The sequence below is a fragment of the Microtus ochrogaster genome, chromosome 5, assembly GCF_000317375.1.
Source record: "Microtus ochrogaster isolate Prairie Vole_2 chromosome 5, MicOch1.0, whole genome shotgun sequence".
Taxonomy (NCBI): Eukaryota; Metazoa; Chordata; class Mammalia; order Rodentia; family Cricetidae; genus Microtus; species Microtus ochrogaster.
In genome coordinates, this window is record NC_022012.1 from 9,402,797 (window position 1) to 9,415,289 (window position 12,493).

At 37.2% G+C, this 12,493-nt stretch overlaps 1 pseudogene; it reads right to left on the bottom strand.

Moving 5' to 3' along the window:
* Positions 1–2,913: 2,913 nt before the first annotated feature.
* The window catches only part of LOC102001424, a 30,939-nt pseudogene continuing 21,359 nt past the window's right edge, over positions 2,914–12,493 (bottom strand).

Consider the following 12,493-nt stretch of genomic DNA (forward strand, 5'->3'; position numbering starts at 1 on the left):
TTCAGCAAGTCCGGTTTTATCCCATGCTTTTTCAGACCCAGGCTAGCTGGTCTTGGTGAATTCCCGAAAGAACATCCCCATTGTCTCAATGTGTGGGTGTACCCCTCGCGGTCCTGAGTTCCTTGCTCATGCTCCGCCTCCTTCTGCTCCTGATTTGGACCTTGAGAATTCTGTCTGGTGCTCCAATGTGGGTCTCTGTCTCCTTTCATTGCCTGATGAACAGAGAATTCTCAACAGAAGAAGTTCAAATGGCCAAAATTTTCTTTACTTCTTCAAACATTATTTCTAAAATATATGCATTTAAATCAGATACTAAAATATCATCCATGTAATAGCAAATTATAGATTATAAAATTGCTTACATATCATTTCTAGTGACTGACTTACAAAATATTGGCAAAAAGCGAGGTTATTTAACATCCCCTGTGGGAGAATCTTCCACTGATATCTCCTAGCAGGCTGAGGATTGTAAGTAGGCACTGTGAAGACAATTTTTCCCTGTCTTATTTTTGTAAAGGTATAGTGAAAAAAACAAACTTTTAAATCAATAAATATAAGAGGCCATTCTTTAGGCAATAGGGAAGACAAAGGAATTCCAGACTGTAGAGAGTCCATTGGATGAATCACTTTGTTAACAACTCTAAGTTCTGTTACCATTCTCCATTTTACAGATTTCTTTTTAATAACAAGTACAGAAGAACTCCAAGGGCTGCTTGATTCTTCAATGAGCTGAGCATCTAGTTGCTCCTGTACCAGCTATTCTAAAGCCACCAGTTTCTCTATTGTTAAAAGCATTGCTTAATCCATACAGGTTTGTCTGTCAACCATTTTAAAGCTAGGGCTATTGGTATCTTTAAAATATCAACAGCTTTGTGCCCTGTTCTTGTACAACTTTGTCATTGGCTGTTCTTTATAAAAGCTTCCAGTATTTTTCCCAGAAGTATATATTAATTTATGGTTTGTTCCTAAGATTTGGGGAATGTTTATATGACTATTCCATTGCAGTAACAAATTATGTCCCCACAAGTTCATTGTTATGTTAGTCACAAATGCTTTTAATATTCTTTTCTGTCTTTCTGGCTCTATACATTCTACATATCTCATGCTCTTCTTTACCTGAGATAAAGTTCCAATCCCTAAATACTGAACTTTTACATCCTGAAGAGGCCAATCTGGATGCAAAGTTTCTGACAAAATTATTGTCACATCCACACCTGTGCCTACCATACCTTCAATGACAACATCATCTATTCATATTTTTAATTTTGGTCTTTTTTCATTTATAGAAGTTTGCCAAAATATGCATTCTATAGTTTCTCCTGAATTTTTTTATTCTCTTTTCTATATCTGGTCTATTATCCAAAGCAGTATGGTTTTTTTTTTACAATATGCAATAGGTTCTTTGATTGTTAAGGGAAGGGGGCTTCTTCACATTGACAGGAAATGACTGACATAGATTTAATATAGGGTCCTTCCAGAGGACCCTCATGGAATTTCCAAAATGCAAAGAATTACTCGGAATATTCGTTATTGACTTACATTCATTAGTCCAATACCTGCCTTTATTACATTTTCCATAGAATCCAAGAGAGAGGGGCATTCTGAATGAATTATTCTTAAGAAAAAAAACATTGTTTCTAGGAAGACCCTGTCTATAATCCCTTTTAAGGTGAATTTTTTTGTCACAATAATAACATTTGACATTTTGCTTTTTTTTTCCTCAAACTTCTGGAAATCACCTTTTCTAGTCTCACATCATCATGAATTAATTCATTGAATCTCACATCCATTCCTCTAAAGGTGCTGACCCTGCCTCTAATGGCTTAATTATCCTTTTTCATAGAGAATTTTCCTAGAGAATTGGCATTTTCAAAAGCCAGAGATTCAATTATTATTTGTCTAGCTTCTGAATTTGGTATCTTCCTACTTACTGATGAAGTCAATCTTTGTAGAATATTTAAAAAGACTTCCTTTGAGCCCTGTCTAGCTTCAGTAAATGACTTGATTTTCTTTCTGATTTTTCCAATTCTGTCCCAGGCATTTAAAGCTTTTACTCTTCATAAATCCAGGGTATGGTCATCATATACAGATTGTCTTTCTATAGTAGCATAGTCTCCTTCTCCATAAATTTAATCTTAAGGGATTTCCCTACCTCTAGCTTTACTCCATCGTTCAATAATCTTGGCCTCTAATTTGAACCAGGTTCTCCATTGTAATTGTGTACCAAGTTCCAATTGTATCCAGTCTTTAGGGATAATTCTATTACAAACTGACTGTGAATTTAACATTTGCTTCACAAAAGGTGAAGGCATTTTTATGGTTTAAAAAATGCTGCAGGTGTCCTGAGCTGAGCAGTGGCTGGTGACCCAAAGGAGCAGTGGTTCTGCAAGGACCAGAAGTGGGCATGAGGGGTAGCAGGTCCCAGATCTGGGAAAGCCAGTCCCATGAGGGGCCATGACAGGTGACATGAGGCCTCAACCTTGGTGGGTGAGAAACACACAATGGAGAGAGATTTTGAGAGTAGAGTTTATTTAGTGGGCTATGTAAGGAAAGGGGAAGGGTGAGAGAAAGTGAGAGAGAGGGGGAGAAAGTGGGGAGAGGAGAGACAGAAGCTACTTCTTCCAAAGAGGGACAGTAGAGAGAGAGCCTTCTCAGGCTGAAGGAGGAGGAAGATACTCTTTTTCAGGTAGAAGCAGGGGAGTAAATGGTGCTTGTCTCTTAAAGGGACAGAATAACTGACAGGACAGATAGCATTCCCATCTCTTATAATAAAAAGGCCAGAGTCAGGCACTATAGGTTAAAGGAATCGAGATGGCAGATTCTCAAGACTGATTCCTGTTTATTTGTGGGCATAGTGTAAGGGGGGACCTGAGAAAGCTGGATGCTGGTCATATCCTGAGGTAGCTGGTCTCTTTACTCTTGTCCAGGGTTTGTGGTATAGAAATGTCTAGTGTCTTTTAGACCTGTTTAAGGTATTGGCAGAAAAGAGGACAAAGTTAAGTTTAAGAAGAAAAAAAATAGGACCAGGAATTTGATAGGGGTGTGTCTGACCTGTTTAAGGTAGATCCTTCAATTTGGCTCCCTGGAACTCACAAGAATTTTTTGGGTTTATGAAAGCATAAGTTTTAATCAACAACATATTTATGCTAGTATGACAGGTGTTTTGCATTATAAAAAGTATCTTTAATACTTCAAAAAACAGAGTCAGAAAGAATTTTGTACTTATATCTTTATAACTTGCAGGTACACACCTTAATAACTTTTATTGTGTATTTTACTGAAATTTGTTTAGTAAGGCTGTCCTTTGAAATTGACAAAACCTCTCAGCTGTCAAACTACATCAGAAATCTTTAAGAAGGATAAAATTTTACTTAAGTTATTGATTAAAAACCAACAGAGAACTTACTTAGCTGGCACCTAGAACTACTACTCAGAGTTCTCCATGGTCACTGAGGGTTATATTTGCCTTTTTGCTTTTTAGCACAAGGCCAGCCAGGCTCCCAAAAATCCTGTGGGAAAAGAAACCTGTAGGAAGACAAGCCTACCTTGACCTGAGCACCTAGGCTGTCATTTCTGGTGATTTTGCCCACCGTCTAGAGACTTTCAATTTAGATGAAAGTCAGTTTTGCCCAGTGGTCAGCACTTATCAACAATAAGCAAATTATGGACGGGTGTTGTTTTGTGCCCATCTGTCTTTTGTCTTCTTTGGAGAAAGTAGAGTAGAGTGCTGCTACTAGGGACCAACCTGTTTCTCTCTGTTACAAAAAGTCTTTGAATAGTTAAATATTTAAATTCCATATTCCCCAGATCTCTGAGCAGATGAGGGATGTTTATCATGTATAGATGCATTATAACTACAATATAGAATCTGCCTGGAGAGCTAAGTCCAAGCTTGACTGTACTGGCTCTCAATTTAACAGGTAAGATTTATAATTATAAAAGAAGTAGAAAAAACTGCTTGCAATAGAAGCTTAACAGTAGAACTGATAATACTAGAGAACAGTTTAATATAACAGTATACTTATGTGCATTTAAGATACATGTATGCAGAGACACATACATACATAAACATTAAAGAAGAATTGGATTAAGTGGATGCTTCTGGTGGGCCCTACTAAAACCATGCCACTGTGCAAAACATACATGTAACGGAGACAGTAAGAGAAATTTAGAGACAAACATAAGTAAACTGAGAGACTATGTGGGGAATACCCCAGTAAATATAGCAGAACTTGGTCACTGACCCTCATTTAAGATGGCAGTGAGGTCACTTGACCTCAGTCAAAATGGCAGCAGTCACATGATATATGAAGAAACCACACTTTTTTGAGCCAAGGGAGTTTTAAATACAATAACAAGGGAGAAATAGAGGCTGTGTAGAAGATACATTTAAAACACAATTACATCTGTGTGGCCACACTATTCACACATTCTTTTATACTTAAGGAAAAAGAAACATTACTCAGCACCATGAACCATACTGTTGCCAAGCCACCACACCACCAGCCACAGTGGGGAGCAAAGGCTACAACAGGAAACAGCTGCCTCATGAATCCAACTAATCTTGTCAGTTTCCATGGGATTAGTGGTAGTGATAGCAGTGATAGAATAGTAAAAATGGGAGTGAGAGAAAATGAGCATTTACAGACAGGCTGCCCAGGAAAAAAAAAGCAGAGCCAGCAGGCACCCACAAAGCATTTACAGCCTGATAGTTTTGAAAGCAGCAAAAACATAGTAGACCTCAAGGCCAGCAGGGGAACGTGTTCCCTCTGAGGGCAGGTTCAGTAATTGAGGCTACCCAGAGTGGTCTCTCATGGCATAGGTCACTTACAAGCAAACAAAAATAAATATCTAAGGGACCCCAAGCCACAAAACAAATGCACCACACTGCTCAGCGAGCACAGTGCTAGGGTAGCCATATGGCTCAGATGTGAGAGGACCACCATGGGTATTCAGGTCACGTTTCGAGCTATGGGAAGCAACCAGAGGTAAATTTCAGCAAAAACTGACTTGGAGAAAGAAACCTTATCATTTGCATTGATGGTCTGAGCTGAGGGTTCCATACGTTCCCAGCCCATGAGTAAAAGGTAACATGAAGAGAACCCGGCCAAGTCACATACCACAAATGTTATGCTAGAGGGGACTGCTTGTTCATCCCAGTCACCCAGAACCAAAATAATCACACAGAAACCATATTATTTAAATCACTGTTTGGCCCATTAGTTCTAGCTTCTGATTGGCTAACCTAACTCTTACATCTTAATTTAACCCATTTCTATTAATCTGTGTGTCACCATATGGCTGTGGCTTACCAGATAAAGTTCCAGCATCCATCTCTGGTGAGGCTATATGGCTTCTCTCTGACTCCACCTCCTTTCTCCCAGTATTCTGTTTAGTTTTCCCTGCCTAGCTTTGTTCCCCTATAGTTCTGCTATAGGCCCAAAGCAGTTCCTTTATTAACCAATGATATTTGCCACATACAGAGGGAAATTCCACATCACCTCCCCTTTTCTGTTTAAATGAAAAGGAAGGTTTTAAGCTTAACATTGTGAAATTGCATATAACAAAACAGGTATTAAGCAAGAATTAGTTACAATATTTATATCTGTTTTATCTTTTATCATAACTAAGGAAAACTATATTATTACTATCTATTCTTCAACTCCATCAAAGAATCCAGAAAGATATACTACCTACGGAAACAGGAAGTGCATTATAAGCAACTTCCAAAATTCTAGAACTGACATGGACATCTGCCTAGACACTCACCCAAAGTTCTTCTGTATCATTGAGGCATTTATCTTCGGCCTATAATCCCATAGTATCCAGCAGACTTTTCCATGCAGCAGGAAAATTTAAAGACAGGTTCGCCTATATTTGCAGTTTGTCAGCAACTTCCTTTTGTATCCTGTAGAGTGTCTATCAGACTCTTTCATAAAGCAGGAACACCAAAGGACCGTCTCACCTTTAGGAAAGTTTAGCAGTCATTTCTCTGAGGGTCCTGCATGTCCAGTTTATCAAGAAGTTCAGGTAAGAGCATTTTCTTGCCCAAATGGCTACCCATCTCCATAAGGAGCCTCTTCAATACTCATCTTCCTTTTGAAGTAGATTGGTGCTGCTAGGAATAGATACGTGTCATTGTCCTGAAAAGTCCTAAGTTCTTAAAACATTTTAAATGCCATATTCTGAAGATCTCTGAAAGATTTGAAGAATGTCTATCCATCTGAAATATATACCAGTACATCTGGAAAATCTAACATGACTACAAGTTTGACTATTATAAATGATTATCTATTATATTTCTTAATTATACTTTATATTTTTAAATGAACTGTACAAATATAATACCTTAACCAAGAGCATAAATATACATCTAACAAAACTGACCTTAAATTTTTATCAATAAACAAAGATTCATGCTGATGCAAATAACTATAGCATACCACCCTTGAAATGTAAACAAATATTTATAAAAATACTTGGGAACGAGCCGGGCGATGGTGGCGCACGCCTTTAATCCCAGCACTTGGGAGGCAGAGGCACGCAGATCTCTGTGAGTTCGAGACCAGCCTGGTTTACAGAGCTAGTGCCAAGACAGGCTCCAAAGCCACAGAGAAACCCTGTCTCGAAAAACCAAAAAAAAAAAAAAAAAAAAAAAACTTGGGAATATGGGTATAGTTCTTCTCCAAAGTTCCTCCTGCTTTTTGTTGGGTGAATTAATTTTGGGAGGATGTTCATGGTGACCTCTGAGAATATCATGGTCTATCAAACCATATCAGTCTGGAAGGATTCCACAGGTTCTCATCCTCTGTGGAAACAAAAGAAGAACTTCTTTTCCGAAGCAACATATCCTTAGACCCAAATTCTGAAGTTAAGATACTTTTGTAATATACAGGCTGGTTTACCTTAGCAGCCCAAACAATGAAATATCTCTTTTTACTTAGACTTTTTACAGTCAAAAAATTCAAAGAAGAAAAGAAGGCTATTCCTATGAAGGTACAAGAAGCATACAGAACACCAAATAGATTGGATCAGAAAAAGCATCCCCTCACCTTATAATAATAAAAACAAAAAACATGCAGAATAAAGAATGAACATTAAGAGCTGCAAGCAAAAAAGATCAAGTAACATATAAAGGGAAACCTACCAGAATTACACCTGACTTCTCAATGGAAGCCATGAAATCCAGAAGGTCCTGGATAGATATGCAAGAGACACTAAGAGACCATGGATGCAAGCCCAGACTACTTTACCCAGCAAAGCTTGCATTCACCATCGATGGAGAAAACAAGATATTCCAGGACAAAAACAGATTTAAATGATACGTAGCCACAAACCCAGCCTTACAGAAAATACTAGAAGGAAAATCACAAACCAAGGAAGCCAACAACACCCATATAACATAAGCATCTGAAAATCCTCCACCAGCACAACTCAAAGAAGGGAAACACACAAACACTACCACCAGAAAAAAATAACGGGATTTAACAACCACTGGTCATTAATATCACTTAATATCAATGGGCTCAATTCACCTATAAAAAAGCACAGGTTAAGAGAATGGATACAAAATCAGGATCTAACATTCCGTTTACAAGAAACACACCGCAAACTCAAAGACAAACACTTCCTCAGAGTAATGGGTTGGGAAAAGGTTTTCCAATCAAATGGATCAAATAAACAAGAGGGTGTGGCTATACAAATATATAACAAAAATGATTTCAAACTAAAATCAATCAGAAGACATGGAGATGGACACTTTATACTCATAACAGGAACAATTTATCAAGAGGAAGTCTCAATCCTGAAAATCTATGCCCCTAATACAAAAGCACCCACTTATGTAAAAGAAACATTACTAGAACTCAAAGCATACATCAAACCCCACACTCTAATAGTGGGTGATTTCAACACTCCTCTCTCAACAATGGACAGGTCAACCAGACAGAAACCTAACAGAGAAATAAGAGAACTAACAGATGTAAGGAACCAAATGGACCTAACAGACATCTATAGAACACTCCACCCAAACAGAAAAGAATATACCTTCTTCTCAGAATCTCATGGAACCTTCTTGAAAATTGATAACATAATTGGTAATAAAGCAAACATCCATAGATATAAAGAAATTGTAGTAACCACCTGTGTACTATCAGATCACCATGGAATAAAGGTAGAATTCAATAACAATTCTAACCCCAGAAAGCCTACAAACTTATGAAAACTGAACAGTCAACTACTGAACCATACATGGGTCAAGGAAGAAATAAAGAAAGAAATTAAAGTCTTCCTTGAATTCAACAGAAATAAAGACACAACATACCCAAACCTATAGGACACTATGAAAGCAGTGCTAAGAGGAAAGTTCATAGCATTAAGTGCCCACACAAAGAAAACAGAGAAAATCACACATTAGAGACTTAACAGCACAGCTGAAGGGTCTAGAAAAGAAAGGAACAGATTCACCCAGGAGAGTAGAAGACTGGAAACAATAAAACTGAGGGCTGAAATCAACAAAATAGAAACACAGAAAACAATCCAAAGAATCAATGAAACAAAAAGCTGGTTCCTGGAGAAAAACAACAAGATTGACAAACCCCTATCCAAACTAATCAAACGGCAGAGAGAGAATATGCAAATTAATAAGATCAGAAATGAAAAGGGGGACATAACCACAGACACAGAGGAAATTCAGAGAATCATTAGATCTTACTACAAAAGCCTGTATGCCACAAAACTGGAAAATGTGAAAGAAATGGACACTTTTTGGATAAATACCATAACCAAAATTAAGTCAAGACCAGGTGAGCAGTTTAAATAGACCTGTAAGTCGCGAGGAAATAGAAGCTGTCATCAGAAACCTCCCTTACCAAAAAAGCCCTGGACCAGATGGTTTCAATGCAGAATTCTACCAAAACTTCCAAGACGAGTTAATACCTTTCCTCCTTAATGTGTTTCACAAAATAGAAACAGAAGAGTCACTGCCTAACTCCTTTTATGAAGCTACAGTCACTCTGATACCAAAACCACACAAAGACTCAACCAAGAAAGAGAATTACAGGCCAATCTCACTCATGAACATTGATGCAAAAATTCTCACTAAAATACTGGCAAACCGAATTCAAGAACACATCAAAAAAAATCATCCATTATGATCAAGTAGGCTTCGTCCCAGAGATGCAGGGCTGGTTCAACATACGAAAATCTATCAATGTAATCCATCATATAAATAAAGGAAAAAAACCATATGATCATTCCATTAGATGCTAAAAAAGCATTTGACAAAATTCAACACCCCTTTATGATAAAGGTCTTGGAGACATTAGGGTTACAAGGTTCATTCCTAAATATAATAAAAGCAATATACAGCAAGCTGACAGCTAACATTAATTTTTTGTTGTTGTTGTTGTTGTTTTGTTTTTCGAGACAGGGTTTCTCTGTGGTTTTGGAGCCTGTCCTGGAACTAGCTCTTGTAGACGAGGCTGGACTCGAACTCACAGAGATCCGCCTGCCTCTGCCTCCCAAGTGCTGGGATTAAAGGCGTGAGCCACCACCGCCCAGCTGGTCAGCTAACATTAAATTAAACGGAGAAAAACTCAAAGCCATCCCACTAAAATCAGGAACAAGGCAAGTCTGTCCACTTTCTCCATACCTCTTCAATATAGTGCTTGAAGTTCTAGCAATAGCAATAAGACATCATAAAGAGATTAAGGGGATTCAAATTGGAAAGGAAGAAGTCAAACTTTTATTATTTGCAGATGATATGATGAGCGACCCCTTATACTGGCATTTCCCATCACAAAATCTTCCAGAAAGTAATTTAAATATGTGGACTGTGTATGAATAATTTGTTTTGTGTCCAAAACAAACCCCATTCAACTGTTTTAATTCAGCAGTGTCTTTTTTCCTTCTTTATGTTTCTAGGGAATTTAAAAATATTTATAAGAAGCCAACATGAGCTGTAATAGTGGAAAAGCATGTACTGGGATTTCAGTTATAACTTTATTAAGTCCATATCACTGAAGATATTTAGAATTTCTGCATTAGAATGTTAAAAATGCTATAAATCTGGAAAACATGTCTGTCACATGTCACATTGGACATTGCAAACAATAACAAATAATCATATAAATAATTAAACAGACACTGGTACCAGTTAGTTTTCAATTGTTAATTTGCCTTCAGTTAAAAATATTTAGAAGATAGAACATTTAGGAAATTGATACAAAGTGGACATAAGTACTTATGAAAACAAATAAAGGTCACAGTAATATAATTACAGTATAATATAATAATAACATATTTAATTATATCTAACATAATTATATAATACATAATGTAATTTAAAAAATATTGTGGTCATTAGACAAGTAAGGTTAATAGTTTAGTCTGCATGAACAAGTATATAAAAGCATAATACAATCTCAGGGTAGCTTACACTTAGTGTCCGAAAGAACCTGAGCTGAAATGAAGTGTGTGCAGGGTTAAGAATGCTAAAGGGGCATGTTAGAGATAGAAAGGCTGAGGATTATCTAAGACTACAGAGCTGCTTACTTGAGATACTGAGGGCCCCATCTTAAAAGGAAAGGTGGATATTCACTTTAAATAGTTGAGCACAAAGTCACATAAGACATGGAGTAGTCTGCCAAAGGTAATGAAATACTCTGATTAGCTAACATCTTTCTTGATGATTTTGAAGTTTATAGGTAGCATCAAAACGTCTTTTTACTCTTTAACATTCTTTTAATATTAAGTGCTATATTGATTCTTGTACTCTACTTGAGAATTCCAACCCATCCTTTTTTTGTGTGTGTGCTCCAGTAGTGAGTACCCTCCTCTCAAAGTTGGAATATAGCCATAAAGTTATGTTCTTTTCTCCCATGAGACTATTTGCATATGTGTGAATCAAATGGTTCTCTTCACTTTGGCACTACCTTTAGTGGTTAGATTTTTCTTAAAATTTCTCAAGAATAAAAAACGTAGCATCTCTTCTGACCATTCATTCTTTCACTGAGAAGGTACACTTGGCCCCTGTTAGGTGTCAAGAGATACTATAAAGCATGAACTTGGATTTGACATGGCTGATATGCTCCTGAATTCAGTCATTGTGGCTGCCTGAATAAAATTAAACCCTTCAATATTTTAGCACAGAACACAAAAGAGTTCATGATGCCCCTCCCTAAAACACTCTTGACAGTAAATAGTGACTGGGAGAAGTAGTATATGTTTCTTCATTGATAATTCACCTAAACCTATGTTCTGGTAAATAATCTACACATGATTCAAAAGCAAAAGGCCCCAAAGAAATAAAGGCAGCATATCTCAATACAATAAAGGATGGCAAAGATATAAGACATGGCAAATGAAATGAAAATAAAATGATACTTAGATTTCATTTTCATGTAGGTAATATGGCCTCAGAGTTAATGCTGCAGGTGAGATGTGTGTGTGTGTGTGTGTGTGTGCATGTGTGTGTGTTCTTCTAAAGTAATCCAAAAAACTTGGCCTAATTAAGAATTCCATGATGACCATATTTCATTATAGAGCTTGCACACACACACAGTCCTTATGACCTACCAGAGTTATGCAAGATTAACTCTAGAGAAAGATTTCCTGAGTCTTCTGATACTAGGAAAGAACATAACTTCAGGGAATATTTATGAAATGTTGCAGGTTTTCCTGCTAAACACTTAGAAGGATGAAAAATTTAGAAGAGTTCCAAGCTCTGAATGCAATAATTTTGGAGAATCATGACTGACTGTGCTTCTTATTCCAGGATGACAAGTGTGATTTTCCTTTACTTCTTTGTGAGTGATGAAACTCATATTAAATGTGTTTTTAAAAAGCAGTGTTTTATATGCTGGTAAAACATATCTTGATTAAGTTGGGACATTTGCTTTCTATTGTCTTCTTTCCCAGAATTTATCAATGTGAATTAGTCCTTAAACACCCAAGACTTGTGAGGTGGGTGACAAAGTATTTTTCTGAAAGTTCTTTTTACAAGAGTATAGCATGATTTAAACTTTTCTTCAAAACTGCATTACATTTATTTTATTGATTGTGTATGTAAATGTGTGTGTTTGGGGTGCTTCTGTCCCATGATGTATATGTAGGGGCTAGAGGACAGCTTGTGGGATTTACTTCTTTCCAACAAATAGGTCCTTAGAATCAAAATCAGGTCATAGGGCTTGATGAAAAATATTTTTACATGTTAAGATATCCTTCAGGTTTATATTTAAGGACCTTATTAAAGTATGATATAGCAGTTGACTATATTTGTGGGTGTGAATTTTCCATTATTCTCCCTCCTTTTAAAATCAGACCATAGAGCTTTCCTTTGTTTCTATAGCCTGCCTGCAACAAGCAGAGTAGGCGCCTTGTTTGCAACCTACCCATCAAGCACAGAGGCCTGATCTCGGCGCCCGGAGACCTAGCCTTGGGGTGAGTTTCCGGCCCCGCGGCGCCAGCCTGGGACGGGGAGCTCAGAGGTTCC